This window comes from Orycteropus afer, unplaced genomic scaffold, assembly GCF_000298275.1.
Source record: "Orycteropus afer afer isolate SDZICR_OR568_19922 unplaced genomic scaffold, OryAfe1.0 scaffold00031, whole genome shotgun sequence".
Lineage (NCBI taxonomy): Eukaryota > Metazoa > Chordata > Mammalia > Tubulidentata > Orycteropodidae > Orycteropus > Orycteropus afer.
The window spans coordinates 17536454-17546706 of record NW_006921618.1 but is presented as its reverse complement, the minus strand read 5'-3'; positions in this window follow the sequence as shown (position 1 = coordinate 17546706).

The window sequence follows — 10253 nt, the reverse complement described above, 5'->3', positions numbered from 1 at the left end:
CTGGTTAGCAGGCAAGTGTCTTAGCCATTATGCTACCAGAGCTCCCAGCATCAGTGTATCCATGGTAAAGGGGATGTGGCTCTCCAGCCACCAACTCCCGGACCCTGTAGATTGGTTCAGCACTTGGGAAACAAAACTTGTACCTCCAGTGGGCTTCCTAAACGTCACTGTTATTATCACAAGGATAAGAGGATGGGAAATGCTGACAAAGAAGCCAGCTGATATCTTGCTTCTGTTCAAAGAAGAGAATTCCAAATTTGTTGCAAGACATGAGGAGAAGGATGGGCAGGCTGCAGACCAGGCCCCTACTGGTGTGCCCTGGAGTACCAAGTGTGCACCCAGAGTAAGAGTGTTGACTTAGTAAGCAACTAAATATGTGAGTTTGTGAGTATGAGTTTGGATCGGGGTTCAGCACAGAAGGGGGGCTGGAGAGAAAACCAGGGGTAGGAGGGGGTGGAAAATAGGGCACCAGATACAATAGAAGGTGGCAGTGAAGGGCATGACTTTAGCATGAGGCAGATCTGAGGGGAGTACTGGTTCTGCCCCTAACTAGCCATGCAGTCTTGAGCAAGTCACTTTGTTGCTGTCAGTTGCTGTCAGTCAGCTCTGACTAATGGCAATCTTCTGTATAACAGAATGTAACAGTGCCTGGTCCCATACCATCATTACAATCATGTGTGTGTTTGAGCCCATTGTGGTAACGTGTCAATCCATCTCATTGAGTGTTTCCTTGATTTTTGCTGACCTTCTGCTTTACCAAACATGATTGATGTCTTCTAGTGATTGGTCTTTCCTGATGACACATCCAAAGTAAGCTGAATTCTCTTCATCCTCACCTCTAAGAAGCATTTTGGTTGTATTGCTTTTAAGACTAATTTATTCGTTCTTCTGGCAGTTCGCAACAATTTCAATATTCTTCACCAGCACCACAAATTGAATGTAGCAAGTCATTTAGCTTTCCCAATCCATAGTTCCCTTGTCTGGAAAATGAGGACAACAGAGACTAGTGAACAGTATATAAGATGACACACACAAAGCCCAGAGCAACACACAGCAACAGTCCTATAAATGCTGGCTGTTGCTTTTGTACATTATTGGATGGACATCTATTGTCACTTACTGAGGCCATTTACCAGGGTCCTTTCTGGCCTCCTAATGTAGCTTGGGTCCTCATGTCCTACTTGTCTGTAGTGCTGTCTACTTTTCTGACACTCACTGCTCTTGTTCAGTGTCTGCCTCCCTCTCTCCTTTCTACATTGCCATGGTTTTCCCAGCCTCAAGCATGGTGCCTGACACACAGTAGATGATCAATAATTATTGATGAATAAAAGAATTTTGCCACAATAAAGTGGGCCGTGACAAAAATATGCAGAGAAGGTTGTGGGTCCCAATGGGGGTGGGAGACACCTAATGCAGGTGGTGTGAGGGGTGGAGATAGGAGAGTCAGGAAATCTCCTGGGAGGGGTGCCCCTGAGTTGAATCTTCCAAATGAGGCAGGGAGAAGCCAGTCCAGGCAGATATGACAGAGAAATCAGATGCATTGGGAACAGTCAGGTTGGCTGGAGGGTCAGACCAGGGAATGACAGGAGAAAAGATCAAGAAGGCCAATGGCAGCCACTTAGTAAATGGAATGCCAAGCCCAAGACACACTAGCCTGAGGCCCCTGGAGAGACTTTTCCCCTCTCCCCAAACTTTAGACAGTGTTCTAATCACTTTACATGTATTAATTCATTCACTTCTACAAGAAGCCTAGAAGGTGAGTGTCACTATCCTCTCCATTAACAATTGTAGAAACTGAGGCAGAGATATGTAGGTAAAGTATGAAAGACCACACAGCCATTAAATGGTGGAAGAGGAATTCAAGCCTGTCAGGCTGGTTCTGGAATCTACGTTCCCAGCCACTACACTGTCCTGCAGCAGCAGAGGGATGGAGTCAGATGTGATTTTAGAAAGAGTCCTCTGATGGCCATTCTAGGAGGCTGATTTGAGAACATGAAACCTGAGATGATAGGTTTAGAGGTGAGTGACCATCATCCAATGAAGAAGACTTAGTGGCACTGGCTGCATCTACTGGGTCAAGACCAGCTATGGAGCATCTGCATGGCGGCTTCTCGAGACTCAAGTTTCAACATGCAAAATTCTCATGCTATCCTCAGACCAAACCTACTGGGAAAAGTGTGGGAAGCCTCCAAGCAAGTGATTCGCAGCAGACACTTCACAGGACACAAATGTGCTCCTCAGGAATGCTGTTAGTAAAGACTTAGATTTAGAGTGTAGAGAGTGTGGCTTTTCCACAAATGCTGGGAAGACTTGTGTCTTAAGTGACATCAGGACACAGAACAATGTGAGCAGGAGCAGCAGGGGCTCTCGCGGGCAACAATTCATGAAACTTGAGCCAGGCAACAAGGAAGAGAAAAACAGAGACCTTTATCCAAGCCACACCTGGATGGAGGTTTTCTGGTTGTCCTGTGGGGAAACATTGGAAATTCATATAGAAACTTCATTCATTCATCACATATTTATTTAGCAGCTTCTACATGCTTTTGTTATATGTAGGTGCCACAGAAGTGGGCCAGATAGGTAAAGTCTCTGTTCACATAGTGTTTACATGCTAGGGGGGCCCTGTATCGATTAGAATAATGAATGCCAGCCACCATCAGGGGCAAATCCAAAAATCCCAATGAAGTTTTCCTTTTGCTTACATCACAGTCTGATATGGATCTGTTGTCCCTTCTCCACCTTGTACCTATGCTATCTGGTTATTTCTGCTCACAATCCATTGGCCAGAACTAGTCATATAGTGCAAATTTCACTGCAAAGGAGGCTGGGATCTGGTTAATATTGGTGGTTCACACAGTTAACGTCCTCAGCTGCTAACCAAAATGTTGGCAATTCTAGTCCACCTTGGGGTGTCTTGAAAGTAGACTTAACAATCTACTTCTGAAAAATCAGCCATTGAAAACCCTGTGGAGCACAGTTCTACTCTGACATATATGGGTCACCATGTGTCTATATCAACTCAAAAGCCATTGGTACTGATGTTGTTCACAGAGTCCATTATCATTAAAATTTGCTTTCAATTAGTCTTAAATTACTCAAACCGTGAATTGTCAACAGCTCCCATTCGATCTTCCTCAAGGAACCATACTGCCAAAAAACCCTAAGTCAGGCAATGCTGCACACACCCAAATGGAGGGACATGGTATCACAGGACCACAGGCAAGATTTTGGAGCCAGGAAGGGTCAAATCAGGAAAATAGCCTCTTAAAGAACTTCACCTCAACAAGGTTTAGCTTTTCCTATGGGTGACAGATAATGTAAATACAACCTTTCTCCTGGATATGACAGGAAGGACAAAGAAAGACAAGATTGGAGTGAGGGCTGGAGTCTCCAATGGGAGCCTCATTAGTGAGAAGGATCTGGGTGTTCACTCTGAGTGAGGTGTTCAATGACAGTGACTAAGTGTTCAGGCTTGGAGCTTGCATTAGATGTGACAGCTAGTAAGTCTAGAAATATAGCCAATTCATCATGTCTTCTCACCTGAGGGGTGTTAACATCTCTGAGTGATCACGACCACCTTCTCAGGCAGCTGCAAAAACCAGGAAACCACAAAAGCACAGAATTGTGGGCCTGAGAGCACCTCAGGACAGGAGTTTAGTCCAGGTTCCTCACTTAAATAATGGCCCCCGCTCCTGCAATGCTCTCACATTCATTTTCTCATTTAGTTACCTCAAGAATCTAGCATGCATGTGGAGCAAGTGGATTCTTGTTATCCTCACGTGTCAGGGAAGAAAATTGAACCACAGAAAGGATAGTGCCTAACCCAAGGTGACACAGTTGATCGATCCATGGAAGAGTGAGGTGTGGAAACCAAGTCTCTTCTGGCTTCCATGTTGCCATCCTCTCCAGAAACCAGAGAAGAATTGATGAGGCCTGAATTTAGTCAGTGACAGAAAGCCCTGCTTTGTCTTAAAGAGTTATCATTCTACTGTTTGATTGAGGGGTTACCTTAACTGTCTCCTGTAACTCTCCCAGTCAGGATAAGCAAGGCTCTGCTGAAGTGACAAATGACCCCCAAATCAACAAGGCTTATGGTTTACTCAGGCTTGATGTCCACTGAGGCTCAGCTGAGGCTCATCCCTACATGGCGTTCACTCAAGGACCCCAGAAAATAGAGTACATATTGTTTGGTACATTGTCAGGCACAGTAGCAGATGGACAGAAAACTGTGGAAACTCCCACATCAACATTAAACACTCCACTCAGAATTAACATGCATCAATATTGCTCACAACAAGTTGTCTAGCATTGGTTACTCAATTGGTCCTCCTGTCCCCAACTAACCACAGAGGATAAGGAAGTCAATCCTACCATGTGCCAGGGGGTGAGAACAAGAATACTTGGCAAGCAGCACTAATGACTCCTATGTACAGCTTTCTAAATAGCTCCCCCACTTGGCAATGAATGAACTTGAGCAAATGATTTCAGCACTTTGTGTTTCAGTTTCTTCATCCTTGGGATGATAATTACACTTTCTTCATGTGACATTTATGGAGACAAGTAAAATGCTTAGCATGGTTTGAAAAACTGCAAGCTCTCAGTACAGGATAGCTACTGGGGACACCTCTCAGGAGTCCATTACACACTGGAGGAGAACAGCCCCACCTTGGTGCCCTGTAGTCTTGCACATATCCATATAGGCAAAGGGCTTGAACCGCAGCTGTCTGGGTCTTGGTGGAACTCCTTGTGATCCTCTCAGAACACAAGAGCATGGGAGGCCTGGAAGGAGGTACTATGATCCCACCTCCCATTCACCTCCTTATTTCTTCTGGGAAGCTATCATGAGACATTTCTCATCACCTCCTGGGTTTTGGTAAAGTGTGGGGCTTTCTGCCCCCACCCTCTCAAAATATGTTGTTGTTTTGGGTGCTATCCAGTTGATTCTGATTTATAGTGACCCCATGTGACAGAATAGAACTACCCCATAGGGGTTTTTTTTGGCTATAATCTTTACAGAAGCAGATTGCCAGGTCTTTCTCCAGCAGAGCTGCTGGGTAGATTTGAACTGTCAGTCTTTTGGGTAGCAGCTGAGTACTTAACTCTTGTACAAAAACCTCTAAGGTGCAATCTAGATTTGACAGCTCAGCAACAGAGTATTCCACAACTCACATAGCAGTCATAAGGCCATTTATTTTATTTTATTTTATTTTTGGTGCCAGCCTTTTTGCCAAAGAGAGCTGGCACCTTTGGCTTATTCCTTCTTTTCAGTGTCTATGTACGTAATAAACTGTCCAAATATGCAAATGGCTCATTACATCTTCCCAGTCAAATCAGTCAAGACTTGACCTTGTCTCCTAGTGTCAAAAGTGAAAAAGAACACACACACACACACACACAAAGGGCATTTAGAAGCAATCAGCCCTAGGACACAATGGCCCTCAAGACCAGAAGAACTGGATGGTGCCTGGCTACCAATGCCAACCACTCAGGAAAGGATCAAATCTGGAGATCCTGGGTAGAGCGGGAGGGAAAATGTGGAACAAAATCCAAAAACTCAATAATGACCAGAATTACTGGTCAGATTAAATCTGGTGAGACTCCCAATACTATGGCCCTGGAATACATTCTGTGCCTGGAATAAAACTCACCCCCAGGGGTGGGCTCTCAGCCCAATAGTTGACAAGATGTACAGGTAGACCACTCAACCCAGGATGCCACACCCACATACTCTATGGTAATACATCCCTTAGAGCAATAGACCATGGGACACCAGAGGACCAACATTCAAACTGAGGAAATGCAGGACAAACAGGAGTGCATGAATATGAGGGGCCCAGGGGGAGGGTTGCAGGGTAGGGAGGGGAGGAGACTGGGTTAGGGTTGGACATGGCGAATGAAGAATGAAACTAAATGTATGCATTACATTGAATGTAAAACAAGCTCTTAAAATAAAAATAATAATAATAAGAAGAAACATAAAAAAAAAAAAAAAAAAAGACTTGACCTTGGTCTTGCCTTATCTGGTATTGTATATAGGAGTCTGACACACGCATCTCACAGTCAAACTCAAGTTACTGTTCTCTGACCATGTTTTCTACCTCTTACCTTTGGAATGCCCTCCCTGCCTTGACATACATAGTTCAGCAATATTCTCCCTATGGGGAGCTCCTTTAGGGGTGCCTTCCCAGTTAATTTCCCCTCTGGCCTATAGCAGAGGGACCCTGTAGCCATTTTGTGAGTCACTCTGCTGCCCTAGCCACATCTGATTGGGCCAAAGTAGTCACCTGATCTAAGCTGGGCCAGTCAGAAACTTGGAATTAGGTCCATGAGTTAATTTTTTCACTTGGCCAGACCTATAACAGGTAAACTCAAGGTGTCTGTGTGTCACATGCCTGGACACACAGAGGAAGTAGGTCTGAAGAGAGGAGAGAGAGAGACTTGGGACAGAGAGAATGACCCCCTAGTGGCTGATCCTCTCTGTTGGTGTCCAACCACACTTCTGCCCTTAGGTTTGGAAAGGCTGCCCAGGTCTTTGATCCCCCTCTGAATGCAAGTTAATTTGAATGGGCTTCTGATGCCTACAACAAAGAAGACTTTCAAGGCCATTTCTTCTGTTGCCTCCTCCTTGGAGCCCATCCTGATCTTCCACCTGATGGGCTTCTCCAGCCACCTCTGATGAAGCAACACCTTGAACCCTTCCTATGACCCTTACTTTCAATAGTGGTTATTTGCCTATATATCTCATATTTCCTGTGGCCTGTTTCCTCTTGCAGGGTGAAGAATCCCATTTGCTCATTCCTGAAGCAAACCCCTCAAACTCCAGCCTTTGGCACAGGCCTTGCATACAGCAGGCACTCATAGTCCAGCTAGTCATACTAGAGATCACTGAGCACTGACCCTGTGCCAAGCATATGCATCTCATGCTTTCATTATCTTCTTTCATCTTCAGAAGAGCCTAGTTGTCAGAGCAGACTCTGAAACCATACAGCCTGGATTCAAATCTCAGCACTGTCACTTACTAGTTGTGTAATCTAGGGTAAATTATTGAATCTTGCTGGTCTTCAGTTTCTTCATCTGTGAAATGGGGATAACAATGATGTCTACCTCATAAGGTAGTAATTGAAGATTTCTACCAATTTCTGCACAGTGAAATTGGTAAAATATGCAATCAAGATGCATTGATAATTACTAGTGATTAGAACACAAAAGTTGGAAACAAAAAAGATTGTTGTGTTGTTGTTATGTGCCATCGAATCAGACCTGACTCATAGCCACCCCTCCTTGGGTTTCCGAGGTATATGGAAGTATGATTGTCCAACCTTCCTTCCGAGGAGTGGCTGGTGAGTTTGAACCGCCAGCCTTCTGGTTAGCAGTCAAGTGCCTTAGGTGCTACACTACCAGAGCTCCTACAAAAAAGATTAGAAGTTAGAAAATATGACCTAGGTGATTGAAATGACAATGGAGATCTCATTATAGAATTTTGCAAGACCAACAACTTATGCATAACAACATAAATAGCAACAATGCATGTGGACCTCATGAGATAGAATACACAGGAATCAAATCAACTACATCTGCAGAAAGATACAATGGAAAAGCTCAATATCATCATTCAGAACAAGGCCAGGGCCCAACTGTGGAACAGACCATCAATTGCTTATATAAAAGTTCAAGTTGAAGCTGAAGAACATTAAAACAAGTCCACAAGAATGAAAATATGACCTTGAATATATCTCACAAGAATTTAGAGACCATTTGAAGAATAAATTTGATTTTTTGAACATTTTTTTATCATCGTAATGCTATAAAATTATAAATCAATGATAGGAAGATCAACAGAAAAAGAGAAAACACATGGAAACTGAATAACACCCTCCTTAAAAGTACTGGATAACAGAAGAAATAAAAAAGGAAATTAAAAAGTTCCTTGAATCAAATGAGAATGAAAACACAACATACCAAAACCTTTGGGACACAGCAAAAACAGTGATCAGAGGGTAATAACACATATCAAAAAAGTAAAAGGAGCCAAAATCAACACCTTAGCCCAACATCCCCAATGATTAGAAAAAGAGCAGCAAAAAATAAAAAAAATTAAAAAAGCCTACAGTCACCAGAAGAAATCAAAAGATTTGAGCAGAGATAAATGAAAAATAGAAAGAAAAAAAGAAAAATCAACAAGTCTAGAAGTTGGTTCTTTGGAAATATTAATAAAATCAACAAATCACGGGCAGATTTAACAAAAGAGGAGATGCAAGTAACACAAATAAGAAATGAAATGGGTGGTGTCACAACAGAACCAACTGAAATTAAAAGGATAATATAAGGATACTATGAAGAACTGTATTCCAACAAATTTGAAAACCTAGAAGAAATGGACAGATTTCTAGAAACACATTACTTACCTAAACTAACACAGACTGACATAGAAAATTTTAACAGACCCATAACAAAAAAAGAAATTGAACAGGTCATGGCACATGACTTAGGCCTGGCCAATCAGAGCATCCCCTTCCTCTGGCTACAGTAATTGGCTTAGAGATGGGCACATGACTCAGAATTGTCCAATGAAATTCTCTCTTGAGGCTTTGTTGGAACTATTGGGCAAGTGAAATTCGCTCTTCTGATGGAACTTCGGGACCTCCAGAGGAGAAGGACTGCCAGCAGAAAAGAGAAAAGAAGGCAAAGCGGAGCCAAATTATGGAAAGAGATGGAGTCCTCATCTGAGTACCTGGATCCAACCATACCTGAAATCCCTCTGGAATTTTCACTTAATAAGCCTATATTTGCCTTTTTTTTTTTTTTTTTAATTTATTTCCCTTAAAATAAAAAGGATCCTGACTGATACAATTATCCCCATGAATTATTATCTGTATGAAGTAAATCCCCTGCAGTCAGTTACCACATAGGGATTCCAGCCCAGATCCAGCTGTCTCTAATGGTGATGGGTTTAGAAAAAAAGCTTTAAGAGCTGGAGCTGGAGGAAATAAAGTGACAGGCCCTGCTCAGGGTGCAATTTACAGAGTCTGAAATCACTCACAGAGGCAATCTAATTTGAGGTGGCCCAAATTGCCAGCAATCTCCACAATTTCCTGGAGTCCTTACTCCTCACCTCCCAGGGCCAGTCTGTCCACAAACCATGACAGTTCTGTTATAAGGCCTGGCAGGACACAACTGTCACTGTGACTGCCAGTCCAAACAGGTGGTGAGGTGCAAGGTGCAATGGAAGGTAATTTTCCTCTCTCTCTCTCACTTCCAGAGGAGCAGCTCCTTGGCTGCCACTGGGGCTGTCTAGTGAGAGATGAAGGGTCTCCCCAAGGCCAACAGCTCAAATGAACCTTGACAAGTAATCATTCCCCAGAGCAGCATGCAAGTCGTGATTAGCACTCCCAGCTGGAGAAGGAAGTGGTATTGTCTCTGCCAGCTCCCTAGAACTCTGGCCTGGAAGCTCTTTAAACCACTGCAGGTGTGATGTGGCCTCCAGGTGCCTGTGAAAACCTTTTTCTGGCCCAGGATCTGCCTTTGGGGGAAAAGAACCTTTCCAGACCGAGCTTTGCTCATGGATTGAGAGGCAAAAGTTGAGGTGAAGCAGAACCCATGATCCCTGAACAATCCTAGTTTCTCTCTCCCTCTACATAGTAAGCCCTTTGAAGGTGGGGAACCATCTTATGCACTATTGGATCTCCATGGCTTAACACAGTGCTAGCACCTAGAAGAGGCTTGTTACATACTGGTTGAATAATTGAATAAATGAAAAAACAATTGAGCTGAGAAGCCTTTAGAAACCATGTCCTCACTTTACAGAGAGGGAAACTGAGGCATACAGAGAATGCATGGATCATCTGCAGTCTGGCTTTAGAACAGCCATCGCGTGCTATAAAGTGAGGGGGCAGGATGGCCATATGCCCTACTTTGCCCAATTTATACCTTTTGGCTTGGTCTAGTCACTAACAGTGCCTACTTTCTCTCTCAAAACTATCCTCGTTTGGATAATATTCCCAGGATCACTTAGAGGGGTGATCACTGGAGGGAGGGGAATCACCACTGACCAGTCATCAACAAATACCAGGGCTTACCTTCCTTCAGCCCCAGGGTTACAGGTGAGGAGAGACAACTCAGGGACGCCCAGAGTAGCAGGCCGGAATAGCAGGAGAAAGGGGATAAAAGCCTTGAACCCAGACAGAAGAGCAGTCAGCCCCAGGGATACAGGTGAGGAGAGACAACTCAGGGATGCCCAAAGAAGCAGGCCAGAA